Source organism: Toxorhynchites rutilus, chromosome 1 (genome assembly GCF_029784135.1).
Source record: "Toxorhynchites rutilus septentrionalis strain SRP chromosome 1, ASM2978413v1, whole genome shotgun sequence".
NCBI classification, from domain to species: Eukaryota; Metazoa; Arthropoda; class Insecta; order Diptera; family Culicidae; genus Toxorhynchites; species Toxorhynchites rutilus.
This window is the reverse complement of record NC_073744.1, coordinates 169,482,220-169,495,092: the sequence shown is the minus strand read 5'-3', so window position 1 is coordinate 169,495,092 and position 12,873 is coordinate 169,482,220. Positions and strand designations below refer to the sequence as shown.

General features: G+C 40.6%; 1 protein-coding gene across 9 annotated transcripts in view; it reads right to left on the bottom strand.

Annotated features, from left to right (window-relative positions):
* LOC129772914 (carbonic anhydrase-related protein 10) overlaps positions 1-11,802 on the bottom strand; it is a 100,554-nt gene extending 88,752 nt beyond the window's left edge. For 8 of the 9 annotated variants that reach the window (XM_055776449.1, XM_055776456.1, XM_055776462.1 and 5 more), the window contains exon 1: positions 11,525-11,802. The gene's annotated coding sequence lies outside the window, so the exon portion shown is untranslated. The remainder of the gene's footprint in view (positions 1-11,524) is intronic. The other variant, XM_055776481.1, reaches the window with a different exon arrangement.
* Between the last annotated feature and the right edge of the window lie 1,071 nt (positions 11,803-12,873).

Below are 12,873 nucleotides of genomic sequence, written 5' to 3'. Positions count from 1 at the left end.
TCGCGTTCGTGTTTGGATTTCGTGGTCCTACTTTAACAATGTTATCGTGCCTTGGACACCACCCTTCATTATTGATGCATTTTTTGCGGCCAGCGACGCCATGACCAAAACATGCTCCTTGTTGACAGCACGAGTAGGTAAGCACGTAAATGAGAAGAACAAATGTATCGTTAAATGGAAATGCTCCTGTCGCAAATAGGTGCGACAAACCTCCATTAAATCAGCTCAGTGTAACCTCACGAGTAAAACAACAAAATGCTGGCAGTTTCAATACACACACTGAGGATAATGAATAGATAGATTTGAAATGAATAGAAGGCATAGAATTGTGTAAAGAAGGGCGAAGAAATTAGTTAGAAGAATTGAAGTGAAAAGATTTATTAAGCAAATTATACCGAGTTTTTAAACATTATATCTATTAGAAGGTACATAACGGGTGTTAAATAAAAAATGAGAATTTTTTCAATCACATATAAAAAAAATTTTTTTTTTTGTTTTCGTCGATTTCAGTATTTTTTATTAATAACATAATGTATTTTCTTCACAAAAATGTCAGTGAATGTTTGAGTAAGGGCCGTGGTCTGCTGTTCGACGCAACTTTGTCGCGATGCTCTCACAAGAACGTTGTACGGTACTTACGTCCATTTTCCGGATATAATTCCGGATTCTTGTAGTCAGTTGCTTCGTGTCTTTGGCCGTCCAATTGTTTCTATACACTAGGGCACTGAGTGAGCCAAAGAAATCCTCTATTGGGCGGCACTGGGGCAAGTTTGTTGGGTTACGATCTTTCGGCACGAACGGTATCTTTTCTCCTCAAGATACGTCAGCGTCTTCTTGGCCTAATGGGAAGACGCCTTGTCCGGCCAGAAGACGTACTTCCCATCCGCGTGATGTTCGTTCAGGAACGGCAGCAGGATTTTATCGAGGCACTCTTCTCGATAAATTTGTTGGTTGATTGCCAGACCGCTCGGCTTAAACCAAGTCTTTGAAATGCCCCGGTCGGAAATGACGATGTACAACATAACTTTTTTTTAAACTTGTGCTTGAACTTGTATTTCACTTCAGGCAGTGTGGATGACTTGTCGCTGGAGTAGTAATTATCATTTCCTGGAATATGCGTTTTGGACAGCGGAAAATAGCTTTCGTCGTCCAGATGTTTTTTGGTCATCCACCGACACTGTGATTTAACCGTCTCAATCTGCTCCTCCGTGTACTTCGGCGACCTCGTCTTCTTCCTGCAGACGATTCCTTCCATCTTGAGGGTCCGATGGATCAATACGTGGGAGCAGCCATATTTCCGACCGGCGTCACGCAGGCTGGTTGCGTCCTTGTTGTCAAACAGCTTCTTTAACGATGTCTTCCTCTGCTTCGTCATTATCGTCACCGGACGACCACTTCCGACCTTCCGCTCTACGTTCAGGGAACCCAGGATACGATATACCGTACTGACAGGTACATTTTCTTCCTTAGAATGTGCCACCGTGAACTTTTTTCCTTGCTGGAAATGCGTTTCGTAGAACCGTACAATGCGTTCGCGGAGCACGTGCTGTTTCGACGCCATCTTTGCTTTGACTAAATTCAAACTAACAAAACCAAACACGCCTACTGTTTCTAGGGAGCCCATAGAGCAATTTTATTGGAGAAAGAAAATTTTACGCTCTTCATTTGAGTTACTGAAAGGTATTGAAAAAATTCTCTTTTTTCATTTAACACCCGTTAGCTTATGTCGATAATGTATTATCTAATAATTAAATCTGATGTGTAGATTCAGCAAGTAGCAGCTCAATATTGATCGAGTGCATAAAACACTAAACGTGAGTAATTGTTGAACGTAGAATTCAAAAACATATGACTTGATATCTCGGAACTAAAGCTAAATTTAAATTGTTTCGTGCAGGAATTATTTTTAGCATGCAAAAATAAAGTGAGTGTTTATAAAATCGGAAAACTGTTTTATATTGCTGTCGCAACAGCTCCCGTTTTTTTTATTAATTCAATCCGTTTACAGAATAGGAAATCGTAACGTATAGCGTATTAAATCCTAGAAAATTTCCGATCCGGTTGGTTCGCAAATTCATTTAAATCCGTTAGCTGCAAATTAGTATATTTCACAAAAGGGTGATCTTTTTTCTATGTAGGCACTCTTACAGAAAGACGTAGTCATACGTCAAAACCATTGAATGATTTTCAAAACCATGTGAATTTTCTATGAGATATGAAATTATGCATTATTTAAATTTTGGGCCTGATTCTAGAATACACTTCACGGTGGAAACGAAATAAACGGCACGCCATTGAACTACGTCTTACGAATTAGTGAAATGTCTTTTCAGGAAATGAGTTTTCAGGCAGAATGACCACTTTTCAAATAAAAAATCATTAATGAAAATTAACTTCTTCGTATCAAACTGGTGTTCAATGTGAATGGAAAACTTTGTTTACCTCGTGTGGTTTTATAATCTCATACAAAAATTCCATCTGAAGATAATCTGATATTATAATGATATTTTTTAGTGGGAAACTAATTTCGTATCCAGATGTCGTACCGTTGTCATCGCGGATACATTTCATTTCGTTTCCACCGTGAAGTGTATTCGAGAATCAGGCCTTTTGTCATTTACATCCTTTTCCGATTAACTCCCTCAATTCAATTAAACTGCACTGATCCAATGATCCCAAAAAAGAGAGCATTAGCGAGCAAGAAGTAACACACAAACAATAAATTTAATTTTCACGCCACTCAACGAAAGACCCCACGCTGAATCCGTTCTCAGCCCAGTGATACAGCGGTATCCTTCTCCGAGGACCTTAATTAATCATAATCCACCACTCACCACCCTCCACCCACCGCGCCGTCACCTCTGCCACCCGCAATGGAATGTGTCAGGATTCATTTTCCACATGGACCATCGCAACTGGACAGTGTTTTTTTTTTGTTTGTTTGCGTACCACGTAAAATTATATGCTCTCGGAAGTCAGACATGCAGAAAGTAACAACTTGAACGAACGAAAACAAAAAAAAAGCTGGAAAGGATGTCTGCCAGGGCACAGCATAAATAACTCAAATAATATTTTCCCGGAGCCTTCACTGATAGTAGTCACCGTTTTCAGGGTGGTAATAATTTATAGCAGGGTGGAGAAAGGCAAGCTTTAAATCGCACAACGGTCACTGGAAGTTATCGAATCGCACACAGTTTTTCCCAGCTACAATTTCGGTCAATAGTTTTAGGAAGATTGCTCTGTGCGTTGTGCCAAATTTCCATGGACCATGGGCATTCCACCCGGGTCGGTCGGTCAACCGGGGGCCTCTGGAAGTTTTATGTTTGCTGCAGCAACCAGTAATATTAACGCAAACACACACACACACACTGGGGCGGGCAAAAATGCGGTGACACTACCGAAATAGCTTCCAAGCGGCCGGAGGCTGAACCGGCTGCATTGCGGGCTGTTATTTGCGGGCGGCAGCGCATTTTAATTTTAGCTGCAGTTGAAGTGCTTGGAATTTACCGGAACTGTGCGGTAAGCTTTATATTTGCTCAAATGTGTTTAAAAATATTCTAGCAAAAATAGCATCCCTCTCCGTGTGTATCGTGACGATCGAGAGGTGGAAACGTGTTCCACACAAACGCTCCGAGGCGGATGAGTATAAATTGTTGACAGCTTGTTATTCACTCGTTTAAAAATGGAGACATTGAAACGGGGAAAAAACACGGCTCGAGTGACTCTCGTGGAAAAAATCCCTCTTATTTGTTTGCACTTTTTCACCACAATTTGGTGGGGCGCATTTTTTTTTCTATCCTCAACCCAAAACGGCGCATGGAAAGCTCTCACAATCGCTTCCTCTAACAGTAGCTTAACGAAGGTGTGCTTGCTCTTCTGACGGTCGCTTGATTCTTTTTTTTTTGCAGTCTCTCCAAATAGGGAAACGAGAAGAGGCATTATCCCATTATTCGGTGAGGATTTTTCCACTTTTTTTAAATTGTTTTTTTCTCCTCACAGATCCACACTTTGTGCGGTTTCTGCGGGCGAGGAACGGCTGCTGCTGCTGCAGGGTAAAATTAATTTATTATCTTTCACGCCACCGGACGGTTCATAAAGCGGTAAGACCATCATCATTGCCACGGTGTGTACATTGTGGCTAAATTGCGAAAGACTTCATCATCGTCGTCGTCGTCCTCTCGGTGTCTTTGTTTACCTTCCCTCGGTTTGTGCTTTGGTCCTACGGTCTGCCAGCAGCACCGTAGTGTAATTAGTTTATTATGAGTGGCACTGTGTGGCACTCAGCCGCCTCTGGTTAGGGAAGGATACGATTCAAATTGTCCCACTGCGTCTGGAAGCTGAGGATGAGGACTGGGGACCCATGGTTGATTGAAAAAAATGTATCATCCCTCCTTGGCAAGTGGGTTTTATCCTTCAACTCTGATATAGTTTTGTTTGTACTGTGGGTAGTGGTTAACCTCAGTTTTTTTTCCAACGAGGCACCCACACCTGAAGGGAGGTTTGTCCTTCTACACCCAAACTAGCGTTGCCAGAAAGTATTTCATCTTCGGCAGAAAATATGCTTTCTCGTGTCCTGAAGCGTCAAATGAGCAAATAAAATCATCTGTCTTAAAAGCTTTCAAATGTTTGTATGTATGGGAGCAGACATCTCTCTCTCTTTTGACGTGGGACTACGTCTAACCGAAATATATGGGGGGTAAAATGAAAACCTAAACACAGAACATGCAGGAAAAAATTAAAGATTCCGAATGCTTATAACTCGAACACTTCTTACTGGATCGGAAAGATGTTTGCATCAATTGATAGGGAATATTTCTACGCTTCTATCGCAATTAATAAAATGTTATGTTTCATCAGATAAACAATGTTAAAAAAAAATGTTAAGCGTTATCTAAACGCCCTAACTGTCTTGTTTTGATTGGCCCGATTTACGGTTTCCCTAGCACAGCCATGTAAACCAAGCAGCCTTGGAGAAATTAGCCTTGCAAATACATGAAGTTCGGGGGTGTTTTTGTTTCGACAGAAATGTGTTTCCCCAACATAGACATCAGAACCAAGGTGTCTGAGGAAATTGACATTGCAAATTCATACAAGTCGGGGGCATTTTTGTTCCGTCTGAAATGTGTTTGCCTAACACAGACTTCAAAACCGAGGTTTCTGGGGAAATCGGCTTTGCAAATAAATGCGAACTGCGAATACTTTTGTCCTCGCTTGCCTTTGTGCAAACTAGAATATGTTTCCTTAACACGGTCTCCTAAACTTAGGGACCTGGGAGAATCGTACAGACACTAGAGGCGATTGAACTTTCAGGTTTCAATCCTCTATAGTATAAAAAGTAGAAGTTGTTGATTCATGCAAGCCGGAGGTACTTCTGCACCCGCATGTTTTTTTTTGTACTCCGAAAAGTGTTTTCTTAATACGGATCACAAGAACGGATACGAACATAACACTTTGGCTCGGTTATTCAAGATTGCATTGAAGGATATGCCTTCATATCTTCTGCTCACTGAAATGATTGCTAAGCTTAGGTAGTCCCACATCAACCTTGCGGTTATATTATAGATATAACCCACCCATTTTTTTCTTTTTTCATCTCTTTTGGGATTGCACCAAAAAAAATTCAAACGACGTTAACGGGGATCGAACCGAGGCCGTCTGCTGGAATGCAAGGCTGTTTTACCAGACCACGCTATCCACATAGCCATTGGTGCTGTCGCATGAATGCGTGATAACATTGCACCTGATTATAAAATGAAGTTGGAAAGTGTTTTCTGAAAATAAAAAGGAGAGCTATATCCATCTCGGTCTGGACCATGTATGTGTTAAAGTATGCGGAAAGCTTATTTGGCTCTTGTTTCGCTCGCACATCTTGGTCTTATGTTGCTATACCATATACATTACACGAATGCTATACCAGTATTTGAGAGTCATGACATTTTCGGTCTTTTTTAGCCTCATTAAATGTAATAAATCGGGATGACAAAACATGTGCTAAAAATTAATTTTGGATGTAGGATAAGCTCATTCTAAATAAAAATTGTTATTGAAAATAAACTGTTCCATATCGAATATTTGAAATTTTAAGTTGGGGAAAAAGAAATGTCTTATATTGTCAATATATGGCAGCACTTGAACATATCTTGTGTTGTACTTATCGCATCGGGTCATACTCTAGGCTATTTAAAGACGACAATCTGTGCTACAAGTGTCGTTTTGACAGTGTTGTGATTGTCCTTTTCAGTCTCAAGTTATAGCGCGTCAAAGATGGAGTCCATCAAGTAAGAAATTCGCCATATTTTACGTTTTCACTACCTGCGAGGTAAAACTGCAACGAAGGCGGCCGAAAAAATTCGTGTAGTATTCGTGTATTCGATACTGTAACGATTCGCACAGCACAGCGTTGGTTTGATCGATTTCGTTCTGGTGTAGTGGCTGTCGAAGATACACCCCGTACTGGTAGGCCAATCGTCGTGGAAACCGATAAAACCGTTGAGATCATCCAAGTAGACCGCTCGATTGGCCAGGAACTGGGTATAGACCATAAAACCGTTTGTAACCATTTGCAGAAGATTGGATTCCAAAAAAAAAAGCTGGATGTATGGATGCCACACGAGTTGACGCAAAAAAATCTTTTAGACCGAATCAACGCCTGCGATGAACTGCTGAAACGGAACAAACTCGACCCATTTTTGAAGAAGATGGTGACTGGTGATGAAAAGTAGATCACGTACGACAACCTAAAGCGAAAAAAGTCGTGGTCGAAGCGCGGTGAGCCGGCCCGAACCATCGCCAAGCCCGGATTGGCGGCCAGGAAGGTTTTGCTTTGTGTTTGGTGGGATTGGTAGGGAATCATCCACTATGAGCTGCTCAACTATGGCCAAACCCTCAACTCGGTTCTCTACTGTGAGCAGCTTGACCGCTTGAAGCAGGCGATTGACCAGAAGCGGTCAGAAATGATCAATAGGAATGGTGTTGTTTTCCACCAAGACAACGCTCGGCCTCACACATCTTTGATGACCCGCCAGAAGCTACGGGAGTTCGTATGGGATGTCCTATTGCACCCACCGTATAGTCCGGACCTGACTCCAAGTGATTATCATCCCTTCCGGTCCATGCAACACCGTTATTCATGAAAAATGCAAACCCAAGATGGCTGCCACTACAAAATGGCGGACTGCATATTTTCTCAAAACCCTATTATTACGGGTATCAAATGAAAGGCCTTGACTAGCAGAACACAGTTATGTATGACAAATGCAAATCAATGAGGGCTGCCACTATCAAATGGTGGGCTGCATATTTTCTCGAAACCCGAATAATATGGGTATCAAATGAAAGGGCTTGAATAGTAGATCACAGTAGATCATGAAAAATCCGAATCCAAGATGGCCAAAATAAAATCGTGCGACATATCATGAAGTCACTTATTGTGGATAATGGAAATCCAACGTGCCCCACGATTTTATTTTAGTCTTATCAATGCCCTAGACTAATGAAGGAGAGGTGTGATAACTTCTAACTGCAACTTGCCTAATTATTTTCTAGCTTTTAGTACATTATTATGTTCAATCACAATTAAACCGTTTAACTTAAAAAGTTTCTTTCACTTATTTTTTTTTTTCAAGGATTCTTGGTTTTGGTTTCTTATGTTTTAACACGGCACGGCAGGTGTCTTCACAATCATATTGAACAAATTCATAGTTATTTTATACTACCCGGCAAACTTCGTCCCGCCCAAAATTTATTCTTCGCTATCATATTCACGTTTTTTCACTAAGCGCACGTTCATAGGCCCAAACGCAGAATTATTCATCGATTGATTTTCTAATCTACCCTTTAAAATTACTTTTCACTATAAAATTCTTAGTACTTCTCCCAAAACTCGTCATTATAATATCAGATTATTTTCAGACACAATTCTCGTTCAAGATTTTTCAATATGGAATAAATGTTTGATACAGAAAATATGATAGAATAAAGGCAGCCCTAAATCGGACAATTCCTTTCTCGAGTTTTGCTCTTATCACCAGGAGCAATAGGAGTGCTTTTTATCACATTAAAAACAAATTTCGATTGTCATGTTTGGTTGGAATATGTTTGGTTGAAATATGTGTATTATCCCCTCTCCATTTCAGAGGAGGGACTGGTGTCATACCATCACAGAAACATTTCTCTTATTCAAAAACCTTCACATGCCAAATGTTGCTCCATTTGCTTGATTAGTTTTCGAGTTATGCAGAAATTTGTGTTTCATTAGTATGATAGCCTCCCCTTAGAGAGGAGGGAGGAGTGTCGAACCATCATAGAAACGTTTATCGATCTCTAATACCTCTATATGCTAAGTTTAATTCGATTTGTTTGATTAGTTCTCGAGTTGTTCGGCACCCTGCCCTCCTCCTCTTTAAAGAGGAGAAAGGAGTGTCAAACCAAACCAAACCTTTAAAGAGGAGAAAGGAGTGTCAAAAACATGTATTGCTCCCTAAAACCTCAATATACCAAATTTGGTTCCATTTGCTTGGTCGGTTTTCGAGTTATGCAGAATTTTGTGTTTCATTTTAATGACAGCCCCCCGTAGAGAAGGAGGAGTAGTGTCTATTCACCATAGAAACGTTTCGTGCGACCTAAAACCTCCACATGCCAAATATGGTTTCATATACTTGATTAATTCTCAAGTAATTCAGAAATTTGTGTTTCATTTGTATGGCAGCCACCCGCAGAGAGGAGGGAGGGGTCTCGAACTATCATAAGAACTTTCCCCGACTCCAAAAACCTCTACATACAAATTTTCAAGTCGATCGGTTCAGTAGTTTCCGAGAAATACGGACTCTACGACATAACGACATTAATTTAATCGCGGAGAATACTGTCTCGTTGATGATATAATACTATGGATTGATTGGCAGAAACTTTTAACTTTGCTTGAAGAATCAGATGGCTGTCTATAAACAGATCATTTACCCTGTGATTGAATATGCGGCTGCTGTCTGGTAGGGCTGTGCCAGGACACACAGGCTGAGACTCGAACGCATCCAGAACATGTTTTGACGTAGGATTACGTCTTTCGGGAACATATTGGGATACAAATTGAAAATCGAAAATCGAGTACATCGTAAAAATTGTCCAATTTCAAACGCTTACTGCTCAGTCATTTCATGATGGATTGATGAAATTTTTGCATCAATAGATTTCGGTACTTCATAACAATTTTTTATATTAAAGAAAATAATATATGTTATGAAACTAACTATCGAACAATTGGAAAATCTCAACCCCTATCCTAACGGAAATACCAACTTCTGATTGGTCAAATTGATGACACATGCGGCGAGTCCCTAACAGAGACATCAAAACCAAGCTGCCTGGTGGAAATCGGCATTGCAAATACATGAAAGTAGAGGGAACTTTTGTTCCTACCGAAATGTGTTCCCTAACAGAGACATCGAAACCAAGCTGACTGAGGGAAATCGGCATTGCAAATACATATATGCAGGTCTGGGGCATTTTTATATTGCAAGTAAGGTGAGTGATACAATTAATTCTAGCAAATAAAATTTAAATTTGGAACTCTAATTGTGAAAATTTTAGCACAAGTGTAAGTGTAAAATTGTATATGGTATCAGTTGTGTTAAAAATGACTTGATATATGAAACGATGAAATAAATTTTATAAATAAAAACAAAGGTATGTTCCCGCTCGAGAACGGGTCGTTTGGTTTAAGCTATCTGTTTATTGTGTTCATTTTCACCCAAGCAAAGTTTATACGGCGAGAAAAATTGGAAAAGTGAAGAAATATTAGAAAAAGTGATTGAGCAAATGAGCTCTACATATAGCATTAGGTGTTGTTAGTCCAATTAAAATTCGCATTGGATTGAATAAACACTCAGAAAGTAAAAATTATAAAAGAAAATTGCCTTTTCCATTTCAAATATTTTTTTTTATATTGAAATAACATGTTTTTACCTACGATCTGAATATTAATCATCTTATATTACATTGGTGATTTTTTTTTCTTTATTTCATCCATACATATCACAGGAGGGATCTCATCTAGGATCACAGAGGGCGGTTTTCATCATATCTCGTTCCACTTCGTCTTTTATCTGATACGCACCATCCAACGACTGTTTACCATCCTACTGTCATCATAACTTGGTGGAGTGAACAAACAATACCCAACAACCAAAAAAACGGTCTTTTTCAGGGCCACCAAATCATTATCAAAAAGTTTAACGATGTAATACTTCAAATATATCCAAAATCAACAGATAGCCTAACGGAATCCTACGTCAACTATGCGATCGTGTTTCGGACACAACCCTCCTGTGACTTTTTTAAAATCATGATTAATCTGCTCCCTTCAACGAGAAGTACAGAGGTTCAGGAAAGAGACTGTCTGGATACCCTAGATGAGGAATTTCCGAAATTCATCCATTTCAAACTCATTGTCATAGCAAGATGTTTCAAGATGTTACATTTCCTCTAATTGGATGCTAGACGCATTACAGCAAATTTATTAATCTATTGTTAATAAATTTGCTTTGGTATGGTTTTATATTTGGAAATTTTTGGTCCGCTCCTGTAGATTTTCTTCAATACAAGGATTGTTCATCCACCTACATCTTGTTTTCCGTTATATATTCCTATAATTATAAAAAGGGGTTTAATGGTGCACCCGTGGCCGAGTGGTCTCACATTATCATGCCGGGTGTTCGGGTTCGATTCCCGTTCTGGCCGGGGGATCTCAACTAAGTATTAATAAATGACGCTAGTTAATGCATACGTTGAGACGGCAAAAGTTCCACAGGGAACGTTAACGCCATTCAAGAAGAATAAGGTTTAATGAGACCAACGAAACTTATAGGAGTGTATTACTCTTTCTGAAACTTAGTAGCATCACTCATCTTTGGAAGGAATGTTGATAATGTTTCTATTATTCTCATGATTCTTTATTGAAATTACTTATTTTCATTCTTCTTTCAGTTTAATCAGCAAGAAACTGTAAACGCAACACTCTCTCATAACAACACAGTCTCACAACGGTTTCCATGCCCGTGTTCATTTTGTTATATGAACCTCAACAGTCAATCCAATTGTAGTTCCCTGTAAGATTCTGATAAGCCTGTTGGTTGATTTAATTCCACAACTCCGTCGGCCGCGTAAATCTTTCGAGAGCTCGCATCAAATCTCACTCCATCAAACAGCATTATCTTGAATCACAACACCACAGTCGCGAAATCACAGTCCCGGTTCCAACCAACCAACGACAAAACACTTCACAACACCTTCACACTTCTCCTACCCTGCCATCAATCCAAAACAAACAACAGAAGAACTTGGCTCACATGGCGGGGATCACACCGGAAGCACTTCCGCCAATTAACCTCCTGCTTAGCCGGTTCGAGCAAGACTACACGGCCATTCATCAGGTCACAAATCACTAAATTATTCAGCTGCCACTAACAATTTGAGGGAAGCCCCGTGCCTAAAAACACCAAAAATTTGCGTGATAACGCAGGAAACTAACCTCCAACCGGGTTTCGTTCCCTCTTTGCCTTTTTTTGTTGATTTTCTTCTAACTTAACCGAGCTAACGATTCGAACGATAGTCACACGTCGGAACTATTTGGGAACTGACCACCACCGGGACCCGGATCAGCTGTTTGGGACATAGTTTCCGCATCCACACACACACACGCACCGTGTTCCGTTTTGCCAGTCTGTGTCTCAAACCCGTGTTTCGTTCCGTGATTCACGCACGCTGGACAGGATGTCCCGTTTTTTTTGCGACCGGTTTGTTTCGCTGCCGTTGATACACTAACCGGGAGCCATACCGTGCGGCCCGATCGAAGGCTCGCCGCCAGCCAGCGAACGATAGCAAATTATGTTCCAGAAACACGAAGCCCCCGAAGTCTGTTATCAGTGCTTGGGGCGCACTGGGTGCGCAGGATGGGTGTAGAAACTCGATGGGAGCAAGCGAGACCACCACCGTTCGTCGGTGACTTTCCTTATTCCGAAGGGATGAATAGCGAGCCCACGAGAGAGAGAGAGAGAGCCGGGGAGGGATACGGGTTACTGTGCGCAGGCGTATAAACAAATGGGTGAAGATTGTTCGTTCCTTCGGCCGATGGTCGCCCCGTTTACGAACGGTAACATGGTAGAATCAAGGATTGAAATTGTTGATAACGTAGGAATGAAAGGAAAATCCTCGGAAAGCACGGGAGGAATACTTATGATTTAACTCGGTTGGGAACTGTGTTGTTTCATAATGCAAATTGCGAGAACCGGTTAAGTTATAGTGTAGATGTATTGTGGTCAATGATTGGGATTCCAAATCCTGGATTAGCTCGAAAAATGGATTCATGGGAAACATGATTGGTTCACAAACAATATTTAATGTCATCACACATTCTTCTTAAATACCTATATTCTTTTTCAAGTTCAAGTACCAAACACAAAAATTCAATGCCAACACAGAATAAATATTTCCGGTCGACTTTTATCACAATTTAGCTTTGTCGGAAAATTGTACCTTCCTTCGCGCAGACGCTTGATTCTATCACCTCCCCTGATTGCTCCATCCACAAGGCAAGCTCCGAAAATAGCTTTCCAAAATCACTCCGTAAAGACAACGAAGGAGTTTGGATCAGTAAGGATAAGAATATCTGTCTTCCCCATCGTGTTTCTCTCTCACTCGCTCTCACACAACCGAATACTCGCTAGTAATTGTGTTGTTGAACAAGCACTACTGAAGGTTAAACCATATGTTCGAAATCCTCCCAAAATCGAACCGTTCAACCTGTGTTTCCGCCACGCTTTAACCACCGCTCTACGTGTGTCTCGGGAACCTGAAAACGAAGGCGAATAACCGAACCCG